Here is a 12,642-nt window from a genome sequence, read left to right as displayed (position 1 = left end):
AGAAAAGGGTATTTAATCATTTACCCAAGGTTATATATCCAGCAAGTGAGAGTCAAAAACAGAACACACGCAAAAGCACAAGCTCCTTGTCCAGTGCTTTTTCTGTGTTAGCGATCTGCTTCTCCAAAAACTAGACAATGCACACACATATAAGCTCACACACACACACACACACTTCCTCCCTTTCTTTATATACACAGTGAGCTTGTATTTATATTGATATCTATAAGCACACAGCTGTCTGGATAAATTACTGTTTACCTTGCAGAAAGCTGGAAATGTTTCAATGATTGGTTTTATGCCAATGTATAGTCCTAACCTTCACACATGAGCGCAGTTATTTGAAGAGCTGTAACATCTCCAAAGCAGCGCATCTTCCCTAGACTTCTTATATTTCCAACATGCAGCTTTTACTGCAGCAGTAAGATGAACCCAAAGTTGTTTGTACTACATTATTAAATATAGGTGAAAATAATATTTGCACATATTTTCACATGTAGATAAATTTAAATTAAAACGCATCATAGTGGTCTCCAAGATTTTGCTGTTTACAATTTTCTATCTAACTTGGGGCTCATAGCACTTGTGCCATTCTTGATTTGTAATTTTTAGCAATTTTTGTTTTTCACTCTATAGATGTATAAATGATCACCCTTGCTATTGTACTGGAACGCTGAAGTTAAAGAAATTAAGTTTTAATAAAAATAGTTGAGTACAATATTGATGTTTATAATCTTCTTGAAATCAAGTTTTATCATCCTCCAGCTAAAGAAGATGACTTATAGATATGGAAGTAAAAATGAAATTGTTTTTTCTTAATATCTTGTTTTGTCCAAATAATAATTTAAGGCAGCTTATACTGAGTCATAAAATACAGAAAGATGCAATAATTTAAAAGAATATAGTTGGAAGTTTCCAACGGCCAATAAACAAACAAAAAGGTACTCAACTATATTAAATAAACTTTTGGCAAAGCATACACTGCTGTTTCTGAATGAGACAGGAGGGGGATCATTGTTTATAAAACAGTTATACTTGAGGGTTGTTTATCACAACAATAAATTTAACTTTATATTATTAATTTGAAACCATAATTAGGAACACAGCCCATTAAATGTAATAACCAGGATCACCTTCCCTTTTTTAGCACCCAAAATAATATTCACAGTAAGTTGAATGATGAAAATATAACATATGGGTATAAAAGAATAACAGTCTTTCTTTATAGCCGGAAGATGTGTATTCATCTCATTTTAACAGTATATCAAGTATTTAAGGAAAAAAATTAAAAGGTAGGTGAACACACACAAACAATGCCACTGATAAGTGAAGGTTGTTATGCAGCAGTAATGATTGGATATCTATGTTGAGTTCATGCAACTTTGCTAACCAGTTAACCTCAAAGCCTGAGAGAAGGTCAACATTACCTTCAAACAATTATTTCATTATGGTCAGGTTTTGCTGCAAGTTTGTAATATACAGTGGAATACCTAAACCTAAAGCCTATTTAATTTCCATGTGAAAGAATGGTCTGGTAAGTCCTTTTTGGTATTTAATGAAACATGAAACAGTTATTGGGCAAATATTTTAATACATGAATCTACTGTCATTTGGGAGACTTTTAAAAGGGGGTTTCTTTAAAAAATTATGGCACTAATCACAAAGTACTATGCTTGTAGGAATGATACAGGTAAACAAATGAGCAATGTTGAAAGCCCATCATTATAAGCGGTCCTTGAATAGATCTACCAGTAAGATACCTTCCTGAATGCTTTATTCAAGTTTTGATCACTATGAAGAGCTGCTTCCAGTATTCAATAAGATCAGCCTGGGATCCACAAAATTAGGTGGTTAACCTTGACCTACAGTGCTACTAAGCTTCTCAGGTAGGACAGGTAAGAACTGCCACAATTTCAGCAGCCACTTTCAAACTGTGGGTAACTAATACAGATATGCAATGAAATGCTAACTAAATTATAGTCGACAGATATTTGTGCAGACTTTTCCAAATAAACTTGTGTTTCTCCATTCATTCCCCCATTCTCAACAGTGAAAAACGAAGTTTCTGAGAGGGACAAATTCTTTGGGAATGGATATTAAATGTAAACAAGTCCTCTACTCAACAGAATTAACCACCTTGGGGACACAAGAAAGGTAAGAATGAACGATCCAATAGATTCTGCTTCTTAGACCTGGAATTACTATCTGCAAGTCCCATCAAGTAGGAAAATCCTTGATTTATTCAGTCTACGCAGTCTTTCTTCAATGGCTTTTCAAGTATCTACCCCTTTGTTAGGAAAAAAAGTAAAAACAAAACCCCAAACGCTTTTTTTTTTTTGCGGTATGCGGGCCTCTCACTGTTGTGGTCTCTCCCGTTGCGGAGCACAGGTTCCGGACGCGCAGTCTCAGCGGCATGTGGGATCTTCCCAGACCGGGGCACGAACCTGTGTCCCCTGCATCGGCAGGTGGACTCTCAACCACTGTGCCACCAGGGAAGCCCCCAAACACTTTTTAAAAAGGGCTTCTTGATGTACACTGTCAAATTGCATTTGGAAAAAATGTAGCAAGTTATAATCCCACCAACAGTGTATGAAGGTACCTCTATTTTGAAAATTTTTCTCTTATTTCCTAGAAGACTCCACTGGGTGCTTATCCATCTTTAATGCCTTTCTTTAATGCTTTATAAATTTACTTTTAACAAGGAAGGCAGAATAAGCTACAGATGGCAGGAGCTGCCAGAGTAACAGTGAACAATAAAAGAAAGTTGTGTGTTAGTTCACAGCACAGCAAATGTCTAGAACTGTGAATAACTGAATCCCTGAATCTGGAGGACGACTGTACTAAATACACGGGCAGTTACCCTCTGGGAATTCATACTTTTGTCTGAATTGTGGAGAAAACTACACAAAGAATTGTTACTAAGATTAATATTATTCAATATATTCATTAATGACTTAGAGGTCCAAGAAAATTTAACACTGATAAAAATGTATAAATATTAGAGAGAACAAAAGAGTAGCAAATACAAATATTTAATAAGAATACATATGAACTGGTACAACTTTGTTAAGCTACAGTTGAGGTTTAATATACTGGAGTGACCGTAATACACCGAAGGACAGAAAATGCCTGACAGTGGTATACACTGTGGATGAGTATGTGGCTGTGAAGAGAGATGAGATAATTATCAAGCAGAAAATGAGTGCTTTTTTTATGTCATTTTGTTAAAGGCAATTTGGTATGGTCAGAAATTACAGCATAAAATTCACCATGACATTTTGAAAATGATTTGGAAAGACTACCTTTGAATAATAGGGAATTGGGTTGCATTTTGTATTTTCAACAGATCTTGTAATGTTAAACATTTTTCTCACACTTTGAGGTAGGTCAGTTATCATTTCACTTTGTAAGGGTCTCCTTCTAAACCATCAGCAGCATTTCCTAATAACCTACCATGTGTTGAGTACTGTGCTAGGTGCTATGGTAAAATATTCTGGTGAACATATATTAGGTGCACAATTAATAGCTTCATATATATAGGGAGGCCTGAAATGGCACAGATACAAACTGAAGGCTCATACGAGAAAAGAAGTTATAAAGAAAGAAATGGAATAATTAGCAACTGAAGAGGATATTATGAGCTCTAAGTGAAAAGTCATTTCAAAAAAACAAAGGACAATTATGTTAGGCTAGGTAAACACAGAAGGGGTCATTCAGACAGTGTGCAAAGAGGTGAATCCAAGAACACCTCATATGAGTAACAGAAAGTGCTTAGAATCAGAGAATTCACACTCATTGCTTCATTTCCTCCAACAGACAGATCCCAAACTCCCCTCTCCCTTCCCCACACATATATGCAAATGACCCAGAATATTCTTTGGAACCTGAAGAAGGAAGGAAGGAAGGGAGGGAGGGAGGGAAGGAAAGGGAAAGGGGATGGGAAAGGGAAAGGGAAGGGAAGGGAAGGAAGGAGGGAGGAGGGGTCCAGTTTGGCTGAAAGTCATGCTTTTCCCACATTCTACCACCAGCTATAGAGAAAGTTATTGCTGTATTTGGGATTACCAACTATAACTTAATCTCTTTAAAAAAAAGAAATTCAACTATTGAATTAAACTCTAAATTTACCATTTTTTTAAATCGGTCTTAAATGAGTATTACTGTAGATAAGCACAGCCCAGTAGAAATATCTGTGAGGATGGAAATCCTCACTGTCCAATACGGCAGCAATTAGCCACGTGTGCTTATGCCTACTGAGCTTTTGAAATGTGATTAGTTTAACTGAGGAGCTGAATTTTTAATCTCTTTAGATTTAAACTTAAATAGCCACCTATGGGTAGTGGCTACTGTACTGGACAGCACAACTTTACATTTTAAATACTTTGAAGGCCGGGCCTTTGTAAATGACTTCATCACTCACTGAGCCCTGCGCAAGGTGGACCTCATGATAAATACTCATTAGCTGCTAAGTAACCCTGGAAAGATTCAGTAATCATAACAACAGAAATAAGTGTAGGAGTGAGCACTCGCGTGGCTGATGGAGGCCGGAGGAGGCAGTGACAGCTGGGAGGAGAGCGTAAGGTACCGGCATTCCGGGTAAAGGGGTGCAGTAAAAGATACACATTATTGAAAAATGACATTTTAATTTAAGGCTCAAGATAGAAAATCATAAACCAGATGGTACTGTCAAGAAGAACTTAATTGAAATCATAACCAGAAAAATTAACCAACTTCCAGAAGCAGAAAGGAATCTGCTTGAAAATGGATCAACATATATTGGACTTAATGCTGCCCTCTGTGGCCTAATAGCAAATAGTCTCTTTCGATGCATCCTACATGTGACAAAGGCTCGTGTAGCTGCTGGCTTACCAATGGCAGTGATCCCATTTTTGACGGTACAAGTATCTTACAAAGGTTTAGTAAGTTTACCTTTGAATACAGGTGATTTACATTGTGAAACCTGTACCATAACACGAAGTGGACTGGTTGGTCTTGTTTTTGGTGGTCTGTACCCTGTTTTCTTGGCTATCCCTGTGAATGGTGACCTAGCAGCCAGGTATAGCTCAGCCCTGCTACCCAAGAAAGGAAACATCTTAAATTACTGGATTAGGATTTCTAAGCCTGTCTTTAGAAAGATGTAATTTCCCATTTTGCTTCAGACTGGGTTTGCAGCATACCTTGGGTCTAGACAATATAAACTACTTATAAAGGCTCTTTAGTTACCTGAACCTGACCTAGAAATTCAGTGATGGTTAAGCAAATCTGTACACAAAAATAAAACTGTAAAAATAAAAATAAAATTAAAAAAATAAGTGTATAGCCAACTAGAATAAGTCACTGTAAATTTAAATAGTTCTTACTTTAATTGCATAGGAAAATAGAATATATTCCAGTCATATCCACTAACATAGCATAAGGTATTTTTAACTCATTGCAAAGTTGATAAAGAAGATCATAAGGTTTTCTCCTTGAGAGCTGTAGGCTGTGGTTTACCATCAACTTTTCAGGGCATGAGGCCAAATGCAGAGCCAGAATCAAGTTCTATGGATTCTTTATTAATGTTTCACTTGGAATTCTGAGTTCTTTCTTGCCACACTGTCACTATATATGTCACAATGGTTTTTCCATCTCTCCTAAGGCTCAGACCCTTTGTTATATATGAATTTCTAACAGCATTTTAGTACAAAGTGTCTATTGCAAGATATCTTATGAGATTTGTTTTGGTGGCTCAAAAGAAACGAAGGAACATTGGTTTCTATTATGACCATATATTTAACCTAAATTTGAGTGGAAATATAAGCTGCTATTTTGAAAAAGAAAAAGAAGCAATGTATAACTCTATTTCAAAACTTCCTTCTAGTCACTTGGAATTGCACATTGGGCACCAGGATCCTCACCATCACACCACTGTAAAAACTGTTAAAAAAAACAAATTTTACTTCTCCCCTGAAAAACCTAGATCCTTTACAATTGCAGTCATGTTAGAAGGTTAACGATATTAAGCATTAAAATGTGTCACCAATAAATGAAGTGACATAGTTAAAACTGAATAATGAAATTTGCATTTATATGTCTTCTGTATTAGCCTTCCACTCAGTTTGACTTGCATTACTTTTCAAATTCCTTTAAAGAATTTCTGTATAATTGATATTTTCTTTTTTCCATAAAAGTATACAAAAGCTTTGGTACTACAGAAATGAAATCTGATTTATACACTGACAAAGAAATTATATGAATGGTGGTGATAAGTATTAGGAACTGAAGGGAATAGGACTGGAGTCCTCTAGGTTATAGAGCTCACTAAGGTAGGGGTCAAATTGAGCCAAATTTGGTGGCCTATTACATGACCATTTGTAAAATACAAGCATAGAATTTGTACACTGTACACTGTAGGGTTCAAAACTTGGAAATCAAGGATACTGACATTAGGAGGTGGGATGTTTAGATGGCCTTAGAAATGGGGAGTAAGAAGCTGGAGGGGAGATATATAGTCGATCCTAATTAACTGCGGATTCTGTATTTGTGAATCTGCCTACTTGCTACAAACTTTTTGCAGCCTCAAAGTCAATAGTCATGGTGCTTTCACAGTCATGTGTGTTCACGTGCAGAGCAGAGTAGTTTGCTGCTCCCGTTCCCAGCTCAGGTCACTAGGCGATGCTCTGCATCCTTGTTTCAGCTCTCATACGTAAACAAGTGTCCTTTCCATGGTCTATTTTAGTGCCCATTTTTCTGTTTTTTTTTTTTTAACTTTACTGTTTAAAATAGCCCCCGTGTGTAGTGCAGAAGTGCTGTCTAGTGTTCCTATGTGCAAGAAGGCTGTGATGTGCCTTATGGAGAAAAGATATGTGACAGATAAGCTTTGTTTAGAAGTGAGCTAGAGCACAGTTGACTGTGAGTTCAATTTCAGTGTAAGTGAATAAACAGTATATATTAAATAAGTTGTCTTTAAACAGAAATAAAGTTATGTATTGATTGGTTGATAAGACTACTGTGACCAGAAGCTCATCGGAACCTAACTCTGTATTTCCCCTAGGAGCAATGTTTCAGTATTTGCTAATTCAGTGTTCATGGTGACTTTTAGAGAGAAACAACTATGAATAATGAGAATCAATGGTATATATTGGAGAAGTGAGGGAATATTAGAGACATTTAATTACTATTTTTTGGGGAATGTTATTTATGTCCATAATGGGTTCTAGGTCCCAAATAGAGCATTAGGATAGGGGAGACCTGAAAGTTTCTGAGACATGTTTTCTTGACTTAGGTCCATGGGTTAACTTCAGTGAGTCCCAAACACCATGAAATGAAAGAGTATATTATGTATATATGTACATGTGTGTTTTTTTTTCTTTTTCTCTACATGTGTGCATTTTTCTGGAGGTTTGGTCCAGAATTTCCAGTAGATTTTCAAAACTGTCCATGACTCAATTAAAAATTACTGCTCTGTGATGTAAGTGTGAGGCCTAGGACTGTGGTACTATATACAGAGCTTCAGCTGAGTAGGAACTTGGCTTCTGTCTGACAATGCCTAGCAAGGATGTGGCTTTGGGTCTGGTGGGAGATGGAGCTTGAATGGTCAATTGGGAACTCAAGGAAGAAAGATTATGGAAACTTTTTTATGTGATCACACATAAAGGCTGCTCAGCCATGAAAGAAATGCCTGAGGAAGACAGCCTCTGAGACTCTATAAGGAACTTGGGGAGTCAGGTCTTTCAGGCGTAGGTCCACTTTACAAAGATTGGAGGCTCAGAAAGTTCTTGGCATCAGAATTTTTTATGCAAGTGTTTAGAGCTGAAAATCTATATATTTTAATTTAGAGTTAAATTTGAATATCAAGAAAACCAAATCTTGGTTTAGGAATTGGTGGTTTGCACAAGTGTTCTGTGGGTGGTGAATGGTTGCCCTGTGCCAATCTTTTGGCCCTTAGTGTACCATCTCCCATCCTTGTCCTTTTTGTCCAGAGTGCTTTTCATGATAGGTAATCCCTAGGGGTGTGGGATACCAGAGGGTTTATGTTTACAGATGTGGTGAGGCTGTTAAGAGAAATTTGGATCACAAATGGGATGAAATGCTTGTAGGTGCCCACAGAGAAAAGGCAAGTCACATGGTTTTCTAGACCTCAGAAAAACTTAATCCTGGAGCTGAAGGAAAGACTCTTCTGTTCACTAATTGGTAGAAGTTCTCTAGCCGTCCTCTTCACTTGTCCCTATCTCATCTCTCTACCACTGAATAACCAACAAATAATTCATCTTTACCCAGCACCTTCATTGGACACATCAAATACATTAACCCTTTTGGACTAGCAAATTCTATTTAGCAGACTACTTACTGCCTTAGTATCTCAAATAATGACTACATCTGTAGAAGTTTTTTACTCTTAAGCATATTCATATATTAGACTAAATTTATCCTGTGCAGGACAAGCAGATACATCCTGGAATGATTAGAGTGGTGATTAAGAACCCTGGCTCGAGGATTACTCAGCTATTTTTTACACCAAAAAACCAGAATAATAATTCCCATCTCATACAGTTGTTGAGAGAATTAAATGTGATAATATAGCAAGGGGACCACTTAGCTCAGTGCCTATAGATACTCAGAGCTGGATATTTGTTAACTATCAATATACTATTATTATATTACTCATTCAATGACTTTTAAATTTTAACTATACATTTATGGAAGCTAAGATCCAACAAAGTACTTGCTCCAAATCACAGAACTAATTGGAGCTAAATTTGGGACAAGAACCCAAGACCCTGACTTACCAGAGGGTGGTCTTCTGTGTGAATCACTATCAAATATACACATCTGTTTCAATTTGAGCATTTGCTCCCTGAATTTTGATAGTCCTGGTATGCTTTAATAAAATGGAGACCTTGACAAAGTCTCAGGGGAGCCTGCATCCTATTAATTGAGGTTAGAGTTGTTTTGAAACCAATTGGTCTTGTTTTTATGGCCAAATATATCTGTAGATCATTAATGCTCTGAAAAAGACCATTGTTATGGAAAATGTTGAAAAGCTCATTCCTCCCTCAGGCTAAAAATGAGGACTGTGGAACACATATCAGGCAATTATATCATTTATTCTTGTTTTTTTGTTTTGTTTTTTTTTGTGGTACGTGGGCCTCTCACTGTTGTGGCCTCTCCTGTTGCAGAGCACAGGCTCCGGACACGCAGGCCCAGCGGCCATGGCTCATGGGCCCAGCCACTCCACGGCATGTGGGATCTTCCCGGACCAGGGCATGAACCCGTGTCCCCTGCATCGGCAGGCGGACTCTCAACCACTGCGCCACCAGGGATGCCCTATATCATTTATTCTTAATTTACTGACTTGCTCCCTCCATAGGCATAACTTTCATGCTTATAAATCAGAAAAACTCTCATAAGGTGGGAGAGCCCATGATGTTTGATACATAACTGATTCATTAATTGTTATGCAACCTTAGTGATTGGTGCAATGGGGTGGCACACGGGTTATTTAAAGTTATATACTGAAATATGCCATTACATTTTCAAATATACTTCACCATTGTTAATGAATTCAGATGTTCTTCCAATGACGTTAGCATTATCCTCAGTTTTACACATGGACAGAGTTAATAACTAGCCCAAGGTCATACTCCATATTACTAGATAGTTATGAGTAAGAGCCAGAGTTCTTAGCTTTTATTTTAGAGTTTAGGCAATTTTCCCCATTGCTTCAATCATGATGGTAGAAAAGGAAAGGAATCTCTTTAAAACAAATTATTGCTGGTTGTTTTCCCTTTCACAACATGTGGGAATATAGCCTTTAAAGCTAAACCTACTCCTTAAGGGACGGTTTCCCACCTCTTAACCTTACTTTCTTAAGGTTAAAGTAAATAATGGTAGACAGGAGAGTTGTAGACAGTTGTAGACAGGACTGTTCTTGTTCACTGACCAACATTTGGCACCCATATTAATTGCCAGTAACTTTTCCACTTATTGTTGACAGTCAAAGACAATAGGGCTCCCCATCTCCCTCTATTCTCTATTCTCTCTTCTCTAGAGGCCCTTTTAGATGCCCTGAGGGCAGATGAAAGAACCCAAGGCCACTGATTTTTGGTAAGTATCCTTTCCTAAGAGCTCTTAGCATTAAGTTCCCCACTTCCCACCAGGTTTTGTACATTCTGAGTGTTTTATCTGACCAGCTCCTTTACACACACATTTTTAGGAGTCTATATGGTAAATAAAACTAAAGTCAATTATGCTTTCCTGAACCTAACATCCATTTATAATGAAGGGTAGCAGAATATGCCAGTCCAAAACATGCCATTTTGTTATAAGGAGTATTTTGAGGTGAAGGCAACTGAGAAGAAGCAGATACAAGAAAAGTTCTCTGCTCTCCTATTTCCTAAAAGCAGGACATCGATTTGTAAAGGTGTCCCACCCCCAACCCCGCAAACAGGAAGGACACAATTTAATCCCAAGAGAAAACTCTAGACCCCTACAGCTCAGAGAGGGCACCAGAGAAATCTACCTAACAAACCTTGTTAAAACTAGCCCTAATCTACCATTAATTTCCCCATATATTTGCCCTCCCACAGTTTGCCAGTCATTAGAAGCTCAAAGTCGTTTTCTTTTGCCTTGTCACTTCTTTAAAAATTTATTGTACTTTTGTGAAGATGTTATATAAGCCCAAGTTCTAACCATGCTTCCCGTTACTCATCTCTGAGTGTTCCCATGTGTACGCGGGATGCACGTGTTAATAAACTTGTCTGTTTTTCTCTCGTTAACCTGTCTTTTGTTAGTCTAATTACCAGGGCCTCAGCCAATGAACTTAAGATGGGTAGAGGGAAAACACTTTTTCCTTCCTACAATACTCCAACACTAAATGCCAGTATATTAGACAAAATGACTTCAGAGGTTAAGCAGTTTTCCTTCCTCATTTACTTTAATCTATAGCTGTCTCCTGTGTTCCTTTAGCCTTTCCATAGTCCAAATACCTTACACCTAAGGTCATGTTCACTACCAGTGCATACATATACTTCTCAAAGTTGAAATGCTTTAAAAGTTCAAGTCAAATTCTCACAATTTATGGCTGTACCTCTTCTCACTGTGCCCTAATCCCTTCTCTTGAAATTAAATGGAGAAAAAAAAAAAAAAAAAGATCTTCCTTTGGAAATATTTTTTAGCATTCCCTTAGGAAGAAGCAATTCATCTTAGTAGAAAAGTACCAATTATGGAGTAAGACTACCTGAGTTTTAATTTAGCTTCTTTGGGCCTCAGACACTTCATGCGTAAAATGGGGATATTAGGAGTATCCTCATTATCATGAAGATGTAATAAGATAATGCATAAAAAGATTTAACACAGACCTGAAACATAGTAAAAAATCAGCAAAACTGATTTTATTTATATGTTAAATATATACAGGTAAATGAATTTGATGATAATGATGACACAACTCTGCCCTATGGCAATATCTTATTTCAACGAGTTGTTATTCACTTGCATTAAATTTTTTAAAAGTTTCAAAATTTAGAGGAATAGTTAAAATAATGAATGGCAGAGTCAATATTTGAAATTAGTTCACTATATTTAGAAGATGGGTTAAAATCAGTGAGACGTATTTTGACAGGAATAAATGAAAAGGTTTATATGTCAATTTAAATGATTGATGGGGCTGTCAAAAAGACCTAAAAGTTTTAATTCTCCAAAAGTCAATATCGAGATGAAGTGGTTAGGAAGTAAACATAATCTTGGAATGAGTTAATCAGAATTTGGTTTACAAGAAAGTTGTCCATTTTGGAAGTCATTCTCTGTGCTTGTTGTATCACACTGTGGGATTGTATTTTCTTCTGGGCTTTAAGTTTTAACAGTAACATTGCAAACCAAAATAAAATATTTTACAAAATATAGTGCCCTTTGTCATATGAGGAACAGCTACATGAACTGCTGTGATTTAGCTTCAAGACAAGGTGATTTAGATCATGCTTTGTTGTCTTCAAATATTTGAAGGGATACAATGTGAAAGACATCTTTACTGGTTATTCACTACTTTTCTAATAAATTCTAGTCATAAAAAATACATCCAAAAATGTTTTTTTAAATGCTCAGAAGTTATAATGTTTAAAGGTAAAGAAAAGAAGCCTCAGAGAGGCTAAATGATTTAGAAACAGAGATCCAAAAACTTTTTCTCTAAAGGGCCAAATTGCTGGTGTTTTAGACTTTTTGGGTCATATGGTCTCAGTTTCAATACTCAGCTGTCATTGTTGTGTGAAAGCAGCAATAGACAATACATAAATAAACAGGTATGGCTATGTTCCAGTGAAATTTTATTTATAAAAATGGGCCCCAGGCTCTCTGTGGTTTGTGAACCCCTGACTCAGGGATTTAACCACATATATATATAATGGTAGAGCAGAGCTGTAAGATTCAGAATCTTCAGTTCTACAAAAATAATGAGTCATTTAACAAGAGTTAAAATTGTAAGCTTCCAACTCAAGAAATTTTCTACAGTATCTGACCATTTTTGGGGGTTATTTATTCATTCACTCATTTATTCTAAAAACATTGAGTGTGTACAGGAATTTCAACACATTTCTGATTTTATCTCATTGGCTGGAACTGTGTCACATGGCCATACATACCTTGAGAGATCCTGGAAAAGTAATATTTTAC

General features: G+C 36.7%; 1 pseudogene; it reads left to right on the top strand.

The window, feature by feature from the left end:
• The first annotated feature begins 4,637 nt into the window (after window positions 1-4,637).
• On the top strand, window positions 4,638-5,246 carry LOC137224301 (transmembrane protein 126A pseudogene; annotated as a pseudogene).
• The last annotated feature ends 7,396 nt before the right edge of the window (window positions 5,247-12,642 follow it).

This window comes from Pseudorca crassidens, chromosome 5 (genome assembly GCF_039906515.1).
Source record: "Pseudorca crassidens isolate mPseCra1 chromosome 5, mPseCra1.hap1, whole genome shotgun sequence".
Lineage (NCBI taxonomy): Eukaryota > Metazoa > Chordata > Mammalia > Artiodactyla > Delphinidae > Pseudorca > Pseudorca crassidens.
Note: the sequence above shows the minus strand (reverse complement) of the source record. Positions and strands in the feature narration are given on the sequence as shown.